The 16,208-nt window shown below is 30.3% G+C and overlaps 1 protein-coding gene across 3 annotated transcripts in view; it reads right to left on the bottom strand.

Annotated features, from left to right (window-relative positions):
* Positions 1 to 9,238, bottom strand: part of LOC100165114 — a 14,059-nt gene extending 4,821 nt beyond the window's left edge. Inside the window, exon 1 of one of the 3 annotated variants that reach the window (XM_016807529.2) lies at positions 9,205 to 9,238. The gene's annotated coding sequence lies outside the window, so the exon portion shown is untranslated. Of the gene's footprint in view, positions 1 to 4,677; positions 4,975 to 8,287; positions 8,311 to 9,204 lie in introns of those variants that run through there. The other 2 variants (XM_029489269.1, XM_001948271.5) reach the window with 2 other exon arrangements.
* Positions 9,239 to 16,208: the final 6,970 nt, after the last annotated feature.

Here is a 16,208-nt window from a genome sequence, read left to right as displayed (position 1 = left end):
GAGTTTCTGATAAATAATAATAATTAAAATTATTTATTTATACCTGGGGTATTCTCCTATTTTATTTGATGATATCAATTAAGCATAGAGTAATTTTTCTCAAACTTTGTTTTGGTTCTAGCCCTCCCCCACCCCATAGCATTTATATATATAACTAAATATAATATAAAGTATATACATATAATATAAAATATACACAAGGTATTATAGGTATAAAATATAAATGTATAATAATATTTATATCCTCCAATGGCAAATTAGGTTTTGATTTTTTGGATGTAATGTCAAAATAACTGCTTATTCGCTTCATTGACATATTAAAAATAAAATATTAAATAATACAATTCAAATTAATAGGTACTAGGTAGTGGAAATATGAAATTACAACTATTTAGAAAAATACAAATAAACGCATTTCAAAATAAATCACCAACGATCAAATAATGAATGTCTAGTACTGATAAGTGATAACTGTTATTAGTAATGTTAAGCGTGCCTGACCGAGACATAGAGTTGATAATATACAATACTATGATCAAGGTGGATATATATATATCCACCTTGACTATGATAATATATTATCCGTGATTAAAACGAAAAAATATTTTGCTATCAAATCATAAAATTCAAAAATTTGTAGATAGATGTTGTGGGTCAGTGATATACCAAATTTAAAAAAAAAAACCAAATCCCAAGGGGGTGGTCCACCTTTCGCCCCCCCCTTATAACCGCCACTGATAGGTAATATGATTAGAATAATTTAAAATGTATATTAGGTATTATAAAATAACTAGGAAAATAGTGATTCAATTTATAACGAAACTAGTGACAACAGAACTAATGAATTTAAAATCATTCGATTGCTTACTCCAGGGAGTTCAGATGAGTTAACATTTTAATAATTTAATAGTTTTTCTCCTTTTTTTTTTTTATTCTAAACAAAGTTTTACTGACTGTAATTGTTATTTAAACTTTCTGACACTTTATATTTTATAAAGCTAATGAATGAATTCAGAAAAATAATACTACTATGATATTAGGGTTTAATTTGAATATACTTTAAACAAATTATTAATTTCTTTTTATTTTATGTACTTTGAAATTTTTCCGCCCAAATAAATAGTTCTGCAGTAGGTATAATAATTTAATATTTTTCTTGATTTATTATGACGTCATAACTGAATAAAAATAGTCATAACTTAAATTAGTACTTTTTACAACAAAATGTATTCAACTTTTGTTTATAAAAAAATAATGCATATATATTATATGAACGCAGTAAGGGGTTATTTTATTTGTGTAATAAGCATTTAGATTAATTTATAGAAATAAGAACACACATTTTTAATAGGTAATTAAAATAAATGGTATTTTTTTGATAAAACATTCTATATTTTATCACCAAAAATTAAATCCCATATATATATATATATATATCAAATGTGATTAATCATTTAATTTGAAAAAAATGTATATGAAATGTATAAAAATGTAAATCCTTTTGTGCTTCTTGCCTATATATTTCGTCACGACAGAGTATGGCATGAAGGCCTACTCTTCAAACTCAAATCTTTTCTTCCGCCATACTATTTTCTATTATTTAAATCCTATTTAGAAAACAGACATTTTGCCGTTCGATCTGGCTTCTCCTTATCTGAAGTATCACCAATCTATGCAGGGGTACCTTAAGGATCTGTAACAGCACCTCTACTCTTCAATTTATTCACCTCAGATCAACCTACCACCCCCAACACTACAACTGGCGACTTTGTCGACGACAAGCGCTTCTAGCGATCCACTCCGACCCCGAAATAGCCTCAAACCTCGTACAAAATCATTTCAATCTACTATCAACCTGGTATAAAGACTGGGGAATAAAAATCAATGAAACAAAATCCATCCATTGTACGTTCACACTAAGGCAAATAGTCTGCCTTCCCATCTACCTCAACAATGTACCTCTCCCAACCGCCCAAAATGTTCGATACTTAGGTCTACATTTAGATCGCAGGTTAACTTAAGCAACTCACACCCACAACAAGAGACTTGCCTTAAATAATCGCTCTCACCAATTACGATATCTCCTCACATCACAACACATCAATTTAAAAAACAAGCTACTATTATACAAACTCTTACTCAAACCGATCTGGACTCAAATCCAACTCTGGGGTGCAGCCAAAAAGTCCAACTTAAACAAAATTCAAATCTTCCAATCAAAATGTCTCCGTCAAATAACTAAAGCTCCCTACTATGTATCTAACGACACTCTACATAAAGATCTAGCCACCCCAACAGTTCAAAATGTTGCAAAAACTTTCTACAAACGCACACACTCCAAGTTCCACAGCCATCATAATCCCCTGATTTCCTAGCTATCCATTAACGCTATTCCTGGTGACCCCAGAAGGCGTCTAAAACGTACCTGGTGTCGTGACTTACTAATTTAAAATGTTCATACCTCTACTTCCCTAGTCTTATAATCCTGCCTTCTCTTACTAGCAAATTAAAATCCTAGCCTAACCTCAGATCAACCTCCCACCCCCAACACTACAACTGGCGACTTTGCCGACGACAAGGCGCTTCTAGCGATCCACTACGACCCCAAAATAGCCTCAAACCTCATACAAAATCATCTCAATCTACTATCAACCTGGTATAAAGACTGGGGAATAAAAACAATGAAACAAAATCCATCCATTGTACGTTCACACTAAGGCAAATAGTCTGCCTTCCCATCTACCTCAACAATGTACCTAAAATCCTAACCTTAAGTGCCTCCAATGGGCGGCTTCTTATCTCCAGCCACTCAAGCCATATCACCTCAATCACATGCACTTATAGTAAAACAACATTTACAGATTGTGTATAATTAAATAAACGATGAAAACAATTTTTATTAATAATAATCCACATTTCGTTTTGTAGTCATATGTCAGTTGGTTGAAGGTTATATATTGCTTTTAACATTTATGTTGTTTATAATTATATTATAAAGAAAATCATACATCATTTATACATCATTTTTCATGGATATGTATATTTCACGAGCATTCCTGAATTGTGGGATTCCGTAGAACTTTCTTAGGGCCAGTTGTACCATCTACGGTTGAACTTCGATTACGCTTAATCAGCTGATAACAGATATTTAACCGGGAAAATTCGGCCAGTTAAACTCCGGTTAACTTTAATCGGAGATGGTACAACTGGGCCTTAGTAACATAAGGGCTTCACAAACCAAATGTTTGAGAACTACTGTAATATAGCTAAACAGTAAATTGAATTAACCATAACATACATATAATATTATACTAAAATGATATAGACATACATAGAATTTTAATTATTAATTTTTGCTGTGAGTGCAGCGTGAGCTTAGATCTAAAATTAATAAAACTGGTATTATTTTTTTAATAAACCAGTTGATATATTTAAGAACTTTAGATATTGATGGTTTGTTTTGGTTATGAATATTGAAACTTATGGGGTGCCATCAATGTGCGATTTTCTTTTCATGTCAATAAGCCCCCATCCAATTTACTAATTGTATAACATGTAAATACAGATTTTAGATATACAATGTTGTTCATTAAAAAAAAATATAATAAGTATAAATATAATATACCTATAAATATTTACCTACATACCTAGTACAGAACAAAAATATTTAAAATCAATTAAAATAATGGGTGTTATTTTTTGTACTAACTGACACTATACAATTATTGTATTGATGATACATGGTGGAGACAACATTTATCAACTAAATGACCAACAGTTTTTTTCTTTCTTTCGTCATCCTCAATCTTAAATAAAAATAATCTAGAATTCAAAATAAATGTTCAATATTAAAACACAAACAAATACAACAATATTTCCGTCTCAAATACTGCTAGTATTTGGGTAAAAAGATGCCTTGTAACAAAAAGAATTCAAACTTTGCAATAATCAAGCATCAAAAAATAATGGCTACATGGTTCATAATATAGACTTCCAGGTTAAAAAACTAAATATTAGTATGAAAAATGTTAATAGTTTGCTACTTCGAACAGATTTGTATACACAAAAGTATAATACCTCTAGTGACGCTCAAAATGTGGTACTTTGCTCATGTGTTATGGACATATGTATATTTTCCAAAAACATTAAAATCAAATTGTTGTGATAATACTGTCAAATAAATTATATAATGCAGTGTAGATAAAAAAAACTATTTTAAAACACAATAATTAGTCACTTATACAAGTTGCAAGGTATATTTTGAATTTATGCAAATGCATATAGAAGTCTAATTGAAAATAGATTAAAGAAATTAATGAAGCAATAAATATTGAGTCAATTCATTAAAAAAAAAAAATACATCTTCTTTATGCCTTAACAATAGTAGGTGCGCAAACAAATAACAATGTCATATAAGGCGGTTTAACATATAACAATAAAAGTTAGAAAGTTAGAATTTTGAGGTGTGTAACTTGAAGGTCCGAATCGCTTATTACAGTGAACTATGACTTTATCTGCCTCTCAAAACTGTCCGTGATTTATACATCTGGCCAAGATAATTTATACACAAGATAAGTGGCGAACAGAAGGCAGTGGACATCATAATATTGTAATATTGTCGGTGTACAAACGACGATAACAACGATTATCGTATTGAACACTCGAAGTTGTACTTACGTAAAATTTGAAAAGTTAAAACAGCGATTTCTTAGCGGTTGGCTAAAACCTGGTCGGCTGGAGCCACAAATTCCATTAACATGTATCGTAAACTATTCTCGAAAAGGTACGTAGGTAGCTGTTGCATGGTCGTCGCGTGTGCAAAATTAATAATATTTAGAACGTTGTGGACCGCGATTTGTGTATTGTGTATAAATATAATAATATTATTTAACATTTGTACGTGAATGATGATTAACAGTGATTTCGGAAGTGTTGATAATATGGCGCGCACGCGCAAAACCGGGTAACCGGTAACGCGGGAAAAAAACAGACTCGCCAAGAGCCCGAGACAGATCGCCAAGGCGGCGTGAGCCGTGAAGGCGCTAACAGAGCGCACCACGTAAGTCAGTTGAACCACGATTTAAGATATATACTAGGTATATATTTTAGGTATATCGGATAGGGTATGATCGCAAAATTCCAGATTTAATACGTCACTTGCTTACCCATATTATCATAATATTGTCATTAAATATATTGTTATTAATTATTATACACTACGCCACGTCACGTGCTTACCGAATGATCTGACCGTCAAAAAGTTACTATCATACCTTGTTTTTATATAATGGGTATAAAATATAAATGTATAATAATATGATGTTTATCTCAAATCGTGGTCTCGACTCTCGAACAGTCGAACGTCGAACCATAGAAAAATAAGTATCAATCGAACCAGTGACGTCCAGTGCACGATTTAAGACTTAAATCGTGAACCAGTGTTGTCCGTCGGGTAACATTTCTATGATTTAGATAGGTACCTAGATAAGTAAAAAGTATTAGGTATTATATTAAGTTATATTAAGACTTAAGTTATTAACGGCCGAAGTGCTGTTGCTGGACAGTCTTTTCAATTCAAGATTTTCATGTAAAATAAAAATAGCGTTACATATAAATTGAATGCTGTTGCGTTTGTGTTTGTATTAATTCTATTACTATTGTAATTCAAATATCTATTAAGCTTATAGTACCACGAGTACAGATTGTTAAATGTTCTTAATTCAAAATAAAAAAAAAAAGTTATTAACGATAGAAATTGATACGCTTTAAGTTGCAACGAGCACGCTGTCTTTATGTTATTTTTCCAGTGGCCCGTAACAGATCCACCTCCTGCCGGTCGAAAAAAATCCTTATCGCCAATAAGGATTTTATAAATAACTTAAAATGTATAAACTTCAACTAAAATATGCTCATTTGAATTTATCATTTGCAACGCATTAACGCAGAATCATTTTGTCTATGTTTTTATGTAATCTTAGAGTAAAATCATCCATTACAAAAAATATGGAGAATAGTATTTCTGAGGAAAAGACATCGATTTTATATTTTACAGTCAACTCGCGATATAACGAATTTCAAGGGACCGAGAAAAAAATTCGTTATATCGAAAGTTCGTTACATCGAAATTATATTATACCGCGATATTTTCAAGGGACCGGTAGTTTTATAAAACTACATTCGTTATATCAAGATTTTCGTTATATCGATATTCGTTATATCGCGAGTTGACTGTATTATTATTTGACTTTCTTTCGACTCAAAATAAACAAAAATAAATTTGTATGTTTAAATTATTTTGAGACAATATTTAGACAATTCCCTCAAAAATATTATTCTTTATCTTTTTTGTAATGGGTGACTTTACTCGAAGATTACATAAAAACATAGAAAAAATGATTCTGCGTTAATGCGTTTTATCTATGTTGCGCGTGGGCGAGAGAGAAAACATAGTGCGCTGGCATCCTCTTAAGATAAATGATAATGTAATACAGATGTTAAGATAAATAAAATTTCACTACTGAAAATGAATTATTAACTAGTGAAATTAATCAAACAATATGATTAAATCGTTAACCATGATTAATTTTACTAGTTAATTTTACTTATAGTCAATTAGTCAAATTATATAAATTTTTACAGCAATATTGCATCATCTTAATCTTTAAGTATTGACAAATTCAATGAATTGAGGCACTTCTTCAATAGTCGTCAAACAACTAATTAGTAATAACTAATAACTAATAAATAATTATAATATTAATGTTTATTAGCATAAGTAATTGGTAAATACTAAAAGGTTCACATAGTCACGTTGAATGTTGATTATCATAGATCATAAATATTATAAATAAATAAGTACGTAATTAGTAAATCGCAATCACATTATCTTCGGTAGTATTAAAACCACGCGTAACGAGACTAGGTTTTTTATTTTTATTATCGTGCATAATATTAATTTCCGGTTGTTTTTTTCGAAAAAATACCTACAACCTACTTACTAGAATAATATAATATGTATTGATTTATAAATAGAGATTTTGGTTTTAAATTTCTTATTTGGAAATTATATAAGAAAACAGGTATAAAATAACTGTATGTTTGTAAGAGTGTAAGACAATGCAAAACTAAAAACTATTGATTTTATGATAATATTTATTTATTGTACGTTATTTATAGCCTAGGTATAATATTATGTATTTACTATTTTTATTTTTTTTCACTACATGTGGGTACTTTACTATTTTCACAAAGCTTGCCCTCCATACAAAGGTATACGATATACCTGTAAAAGTATTTATTGCGCAATTTACAATATTCATTGAGTTTATTTAAAATTAGTTGATGCGATAGAATTGCATATGGACAAGTATTTATGATAATATAAATACATATACAACGTAAAATAACTATAAATAAGTAGGGACCATAATGTATTTATAAACAAAATATTAATTATAAATTATACGTTTACTTATACCTATATTATTACTACGGTTCAAGCATACTTCAGACCGCGATTATATAATTAGGTAAAAACTAGAAGTATTAAAATAAATATTTATAAATTTAAAATCAATAACCAGTATAACATAACAAAATGTATATATCTAATATCTATTACCTATCTAATTTGTTGGATGCTGATGATGATATTAGACGTAAAACATAATTTGAAATTCAGAAAAATGTGTTGTTATAAAATGTTCAGTACCTTGCACTCCTACCTAATCCCTATACGTATATATAATATAATTATTGATATAAATCTGGTTACACTTTTAATAAATATTTTATAATGTTTTGATAATTTACTTTATTTACAATACCTATAATTATATTGAGGTGCCTATTTTGTGTGCCATGAATTAAATTAATTGATTATACAATTGTCAATCATGCAATAAAATATACTCATCATAACTAAAATAATTAGTTTTTTTAAAGTATACTATAAATGATCATAATAAAAACGACTGAATTAACTCGTACGGATCTTAATAATTAAAATAAAATGGTTGAAACACACTGCGTAACACAGATTAGGTACGTTATATTATATCGTAATGCTGTATATTAATTTGTAAGAATTATATTACATCAATGATATAAAAGAAATACTAATTTATAGCTATGGAGATGTGGAGGTAATAATTTATCATACCTAACGCATGGGTAACCTTATGGATCCCCATGATTCGATGGTTGTTGTTTATTATTTTATATCGTTGTATCATACACAATAATGTCAGTAGAAATTAGGATACTCGCATACTGAAGTTATACTTACATTAAAATATTCAGGCATTCAGCAAGTTACAGTCACTATATAGTTACTATAATGTCAACTGCACAACAACTCACTACCGACTTCCGAGTGTTCGACACAAGACGCACACAACAACAATAACGTGTAACGAGTAACGACTTTATAAAATGATAATACTAGTACTAGAGTACAGCCCGGTCCTATAAAAATCGGATCGGCCCAGACCAAATATTTAAGACAATTTGTTAAACCGGATCAGACCAATCCCGAAAATATATTTTTCAACCCAAACCAATTTTGAACCATGCTTACAAACTTTTTATAAGCCCGGACCAGCCCAGCTCGGATTTTTATTTTTTTTTTTAAACCAACCCGCCCAACCCGGGATCATAAGTTTTTAATAAAAACCCGGATCAGCACAAATATGCTCATTGTTTTAGATGTGCATGCTGCAAACTGCAAAGTATTATAAATTTATAATCTTATAAACAATTAAGAACTAAGAAGTATATATTTATATAACAATATAAATTATATTAGGTATTACTTTATAGGTATTACTTTATAGTTCATTGTATAAGATTGTTCATTTTTGAATTTTGATCACCTAAGAATTAAGAAGTAAGATTCTAGTTTTTCTGATATGATTTATAAATTATAATACTATATTAATACCAATACTGAATAGGTACACACTACACAATATTTTATATTTTACAGTTACAAATACAAACTTAATTTATAAGTTTATAACTACCTATTATAACACAATATTTTAGAAATCCGTAAACTTTGGTTGACAACTGATAAGTTATTCATTATCAATGTGTTCTGTGTGTAATTAATATTTAATTTATTATTCCTAATAATTTATAACATTTATAACTAATACTTTATAGTTAGTGGTACTCAAAATGGTTATTAATTATTATGCTTACCTTTATGTTGGTGGCACAGTGTTAATGTGTTATACTGTTATCCACGCATCGTACTGACTGTGACTAACTGACTAGTGACCACTAAACAGGGTTGCCAGATTCTCAAACAGGTATTCTCGTACTGAGGTTATCAAATTCTCGTATTTTCAATGAAATTCTCGTATCACTAAAAAAATCACTCGCTACGCTCGCTTTTCTAATCAATAATTATTATCACATCAATACTTTATTCATGTTGTTTACCTTCATTCACGAACTACTACATGTGTAGTAGTTCGTGCCTTCATTTATAATTTACATTTAACCATAGATAAGTATATAGAATTTAACATACAATAAACACAGAAAAACATTTTCTTTCCTTATTTGGTAGTAGAAAATACACTTTGTAATATATTTTACAAGTAGGTAAAGAGTAGTATATACAGACAAGAGTGAACAGACTAATTACTAGCTCGATGCTCGGAAGTCACTTGTTACTAGTAACTAGTAAGCGGGGACTGGGCCACTGGGGAAATATTACAAGAAAAATATTTATCCTACATTATGGACTTTGGTTAGGGGTTTATGGTGCTATTTTTATAGTTATAATAATTAATAACTATAGTAACAGGTACAGTTGTGGGTAGTGGGAAGTGGGAACTGACACAATGAGACAATCTTGAATTATTTTGTGTAATACCTAATTTTGTTCCAAGCATGTTAATAATAGAACGTATTTTCTCGTGCACAGTATTATTCACTATACCCATGGTAACTGGTAGGTAACCCAAAATGGTAAGTTATGGTTATCTATCTTTTTCATCATAGATAATACCATGATAAAATATTTTATCATATTATTGTTGGAATTCTCGTATAAAAGGTGTACGAGGATAGGTGTTCCTCGTACCTCGTACAAATAGTCTAAATTCTCGTATGTGTACGAGAATTCTCGTATGTCTGGCAACCCTGCCACTAAATACCTATTAGACACTGGTACTATATTCGACATTCGACGGTAAACACGAAACAACGTTTATTTTTAAAATTTCCTGTATTGATGGAACGTAATATTATTATTATTATTATTATTATTATTTAATAACCGATAAGGGCATGGCGACTGCGGAATGGCCATATTTTAAGAAATACGAACAAATGCTATTTATAAATAATACCATTTTTCCAAGTATATAAATTGATTAACCCAGACCAAAGAAATATCCATTATTATATAGGTAGTACATACATTATAATATAAAAAAGACCAGACTGGACCATACCCAGTTATATTAAAAAAACATATAACCAAACCTAACCCATTATAATATGACTGTGCCCCGAACCGAACACCTAAACCAAGAATATAAAATATTTTGACCCAGACCGGACCTAACCCGGATCCGGTCCGGGTTTTTCCGGTCCGGTCCGGGTTGACCCGGGACCGGGCTGATCTCTAACTAGTACACTACATTAGTTACAACAATAGTAATGATAACAAGACGCGAGAGAGCGCGTGGTCGTGAGAACTATATTTCTATACTTGTATAAAATGTGTATTACTGCTATAGTGGTATCGCGACGCGTCACACTGTCACGTGTGCGCGGGCCGTCGTCGCGGTGCCAACAACATTATGGTACCCTGTTATAGCGGTATCAAACTTAACCCTCGGCGCTTGGTTTAATCCGCGGTTAGGTTAGTGAAATAAAGGATAACTTAGTAGAAACTACTCCGTCAGACCAGTCATAATCTTGCGGGCCGGCAGGACGTGTCGGGATTATCATGGGCGGGCTCGATTGCCACTTGGTGCAGCTAGCATTGCGCCGGGCCGACGGTGATGGACCAGGGTACTATGAATGTAACCAACCAGGCGATGGCCAACCGTTAGTAAGCAGGACGCAGTTGTAATATATTTTATGAAAATTATAGTTATACCTTATATCACGGACCGTGCCTTATAATATTATCGTTATTGTTTTAAAACTTTTAACATTGATTATCATAATAATATGATGACATATATAGTGATACACGTAATTTTTTTTGTGTGCCACTGGTGCTTATTAGTATCATCATTGATTTTATAATATATTATAATTTATAATATTAGTATATTATAAAATCAATGGTATCATATAATATTATGATACTCAAAATTTCTCAAGATTATTTATTTATTTATATCTTGGGAATTTCCAATGCCAGAAACACTAAAAAAAAAACTGAGTATCATATTATATATTGTTCTATGATTATATGATACTAATAAACGAAATAAAGGTTAGCTTAATCTAACGTGATAATATAGCCATAAACTAATTCTAAAAACGCACAGAAAATCATAAGTCATAACAAATTAATTGCAACCTTATTGAAAAATTCCGTACTATCTACCTTGATGCCTTGATAGTTGATGGTAGTGGTGTTCTGACGCGTTTCGTTTTCAGTCAATTCAAAATTTATGGTTTTATAATATTTGAGTGACGTTTTTATCTGTGGCCAGCCCGTGGTTTTCCATCGGAATGCCGATGTTTAAAAATTCCCACTCTTAGGCCTTAATTTTATATGTTTTGAAATTTGGATAGGGCCAACCGGTAGGCGGTAACGGAAAACACCGTGTTTATACCATAATCTATATCTACATCTTATATTTCTAATGTATAAACCAGTTAGGAATGCTCACTCGGCGAGCGTGATAAATTCCCGGTTTCCAAACGTATTTTAATACAAAACAATAAACTTTAATTCCAATTACAATTTAAAAAAATTAAGTCATCTTAAATCTTAATGTTTTGGTAATATTTTTTGGATAGTAGGTAGTAATCCATATTAAAATATTAAATACTTGTACCATAAGTAATTATCTTAATATCAAGTCGTAATTTAATATCTTATTAGTTATTACAAACAATCGTAATTTCGTAACTATGAAAAGTAACTACGAACAATAGTGAATTGTGAATAAATAAATATTTATAAATAACCAAAAATTTGAACAATTGTAAATTTTGTAATTATAATATACGGGCAACTAACGGACGGACGGACATCGGTCATAACGGAGTTATAAGGTTTTCTAAACTTATGTTTAAAAACTTAAAATTAATGTTAATATTTGTTTGTTTGTTCGTCCTTTACAAACTCAAACAAGTTCAAAAAAATCACTCTGCAAGTGTGCTAAATTGCCGGTTTCTAAACGTATTTTAATACTACGCAATAAATTATAATTCGATATATAATTATAATTATAATTATAATTTGGAACATTTATATTTTGGTGAGGACCTATTTTTATAATATTGGCTAGTATAATATAAATCTGTATAAAATACTAATATTTTTTAGTACTGTCTAATATAATATGTATTTACTTTGTAATTATTGTAATTACGGACCATAAATAAATATCTAATATCTTACAATAATCGTAAGATACGTAACTATGTACTGGTAAAAAACGTTCGGACTCAAGTCACTCAACAGCGAAAATACCGCATAATGTGTGGCCCAATATATAGTTATTACGCATTTACAAATCCACAGTTTTAAACTAATTGGCACATATATTATTAGGGATCCTGGACGAGTTGTAAGATTAATATTAAAGAAGCCATAGGTAACAGATATTATATATAAAACTAATAAGACAAGGTCTATGGTTGATGCTTATAATATAATCGAAAAATACTCGACCGATTTAGACCATTCAAGGGAGGTTTAGATAATAGATTGAACCAGTTATTTTATGGTGTCTTACCCACTATTAATAATATTACAATAATAAAATCGTAACACAAATTATTCGTTACTTATTACTAATAATTATTACTATCCACCGCTTCTGGATGGGCAATCTTGGTTTCATTATTGTCCTCGGGCTACTGGGCAAGACCGAGAACCCAACTAGTTGTATAGGTATTATGATATAGGCGGTAAAATACGTCGACGGATATGTCCCGTGCCCCGCTGCCCCCGTATGACTGATGCAGTGAAAAACGCTGAGAAAAACGCGACGCACGAAATGCTTATAAGAAAACACCGCGAAGATGGAAATAATAAGAATGTAAGAATAATATGTAAAGATATATTTTCAATATTGCACAGCCACAACGCTGTTGTCATTGCGGTAGGAATTGGCGGCCGCGGCGACGAAAGACAAGTCGGTGACCAGTACGGATGGTGCCCTGGTACCGTCCGTCGAATTTAGCGGCGCACGAGCACCGTCACTGAACGTGTCCGTGGCGTGTCCGTGTCCGTGGCGCTCCGACGTATTTGGCAACGGCGGCCGCGTAAACGGCCCATCAGTTTATCCGAGTGACGCAGTGCGGGACCTGATCGAAACAAAGAGTTGGGTTAGGTGTACATGTACCAGGATCGCATGCTGTTTCAACCGACACCGCCGCCGAAATCTCCGAGACCGAACTCATTGACAGTGGCGACACGCTCATCATGTCCTGGTCGTTCAACTTGTCACTTTTACACGATCGACATTCGTTCCGGGCTCCGACAGTCTTAAGTATCCGCCCATTGATATATGTTTTTAAACACATAACTAAGGTATAGTAAACGGCCACAGCACAGAGTTGTTGGCCAGAAACAAAGCGTTACGAATTTACGTGTTACTTTACGATGATTATCATTTATCAATAATTACCGTAAACAAATTTATGAACATCATTGCAAACGATCTGAGAGAACAATTTTGCTGGTTACTTTCTTTTATTATTTTAATAATAATAAAAGGTGGATACAGCCACAGGCATACAGCATACAGTATACAGACATACAGCGCTCTAGGTTGCCGGTTGGTGTTAAATTTGAATTCAATGATAATATCATTGTATACGAAAAATGACTATAAACAGAAAGAGTTCAAGTAATAAAAAAAAAATTTCAGTTACAACAAATTTACTAAGATTGTCATTCTTTGTTTAAATATCTAATTTAAACTTGAAAAGCAATAAAAAAACTGTGTTATATTGTGTTTATATATTTTTAGAATTTTTATTGATACTATGAACTACTTATGAGATATAGGTATCATGCTCTAAATGTTCGATCCTTTATAGCTATAAAAACTGAAAATTGTGTAACTTTATGTCTTTGTAACTACTTACTTAATAATTTGTACATTTTTGAGATTTTGATGAATTTTGTCAAATTTTAAACTTTAAATGGTTATAAAAAAAACTGTACACATGTATCGTTAATTTCTTTTAACTGTTATAAAAACTTATGAGGAACTTTATATTCAATTTTCAAGATTTTGTACAAAACAAAAAAAATGTATTCGCATTTATGGAAAAAAAACATATTTCAAGTATAGTAGTGTAGATAATCTATACCGGGTGATTCTTTTATCAAACAACATTCATTATTTCAAAAGGTGTACATTTTTTTGCAAATATTTTTTTACATAGTTTCAAGTCGCTTTTAAAACAACGTTTTTCTTAAAAAATTATATTTTTTATCCTTATAATTTTTTAAGTTTTTTTACTTTTTTGAATGACAACATAGGGTTTTAATTTTATATTCCAAAGCAGAATATTTTTCTTTGTATTTTGATACACGAAAACCGAATTTGGGGCGAGTAGTTTATGAGTTATAAATATTCAAATTATAAGAATCTAACTTGATTTTGGAGACAAAGGAAACCGGTTTGTTTGTTTATTTATTATTATTATTATTATTATTAATTATTTATTTATTTGTTTCCACTTGATTTTTCCATTTGAAATATAATATATTGTTCATTGAACAAATAATTTATTGTTACATTTTTTTCTACCTTGCGTCTCTATTCTATAATAAAAAGAATAAAATTTACCACTCCAGTGGTCGAATTCAAAATGTAGGATATATAATTTTCAGAAATTAGCAATAACAATAACTACAATATGTAATTATATTATATTATTTGTATACCCAAAAAATAGTCATATGTTTTTAAATTAAATTATAAAAAAATAATTTCTTCCGGAGGAAGGTCGGACAGCTAGTGATAAAATAAACATTTGGGAACATTTCAGTTATCCAGGTAATTAATTAATTAATCATCTTTAAATTACAACATATCAAGAAAACTCGTCTCATGGGATTACGGCTAAAAATGCAATGTTGAAAAAATGTAAGCTTCAAACGCTCAAAAAAAATAGTTTGACTTTCCAGTAAAACCTTTTTTTTTGTTAAAGGTATGAAAAATTACGAGTAATCTTGTAATACATTATCAAATCTTAGATTTAAATAGAAATATTTTTATGAATTACTATTTAAAAATAATTTTTAAATTTTCATGATTTTGACAAATTTTTTCAAAATTCCAATTTCAGACACTCATAAAAAATTATTGTGGATTTACGCTCGACTTTTATTTTCATTACCACTAACAACAACTTATGAGGAACCTTTTATTTAATTTTAAAATTTTTTGACTATGCGAAAACAATTTTATCGACAATAGTCTATAATAACTACTAATAAGTCAATATAATTACTATTAATATAGTTGTGATAAAAAAATTATAAAAATCTAAATTTGCTTATGCCTATGGCTATAAATGGCTATAAAAACCAAAATATATTGAAGATTGTATGGTGTATACAAAATGATAATAAACTATTCGTTGCACATTTGGAACACTTGGACGAAATGCACATATCAAACTTACCTTATTTAATTATTTTTAATAACTTTTTGATAATCAAATACGAGAAAATGCTTACAAAAAACACTCACTGATGAAGAGGAAATGAGGATTCAGATACTCAAATCAAGTGCCACTGATTAGGTACCTATATTATTATTTATTATTGTTATTAACTTTTGAGTCAATACTCAATGCATTTTTTCTAAGACATATCATTTAGGTATAGCGTATATGTGTAATGTGTATACATACAAAAAAATTTAAATTTCACATGTCATTGTGAAATCAATTCATTCATGATTCATTGCTCCACTCAGAATCTAAAATAGAAATGTGACATATACACTTCCAATACTTTCTTATGTTTAAGAGGA

This window comes from Acyrthosiphon pisum, chromosome A2 (genome assembly GCF_005508785.2).
Source record: "Acyrthosiphon pisum isolate AL4f chromosome A2, pea_aphid_22Mar2018_4r6ur, whole genome shotgun sequence".
Lineage (NCBI taxonomy): Eukaryota > Metazoa > Arthropoda > Insecta > Hemiptera > Aphididae > Acyrthosiphon > Acyrthosiphon pisum.
The sequence above is the reverse complement of the archived record's forward strand: the minus strand, read 5'-3'. Positions and strand labels throughout refer to the sequence as shown.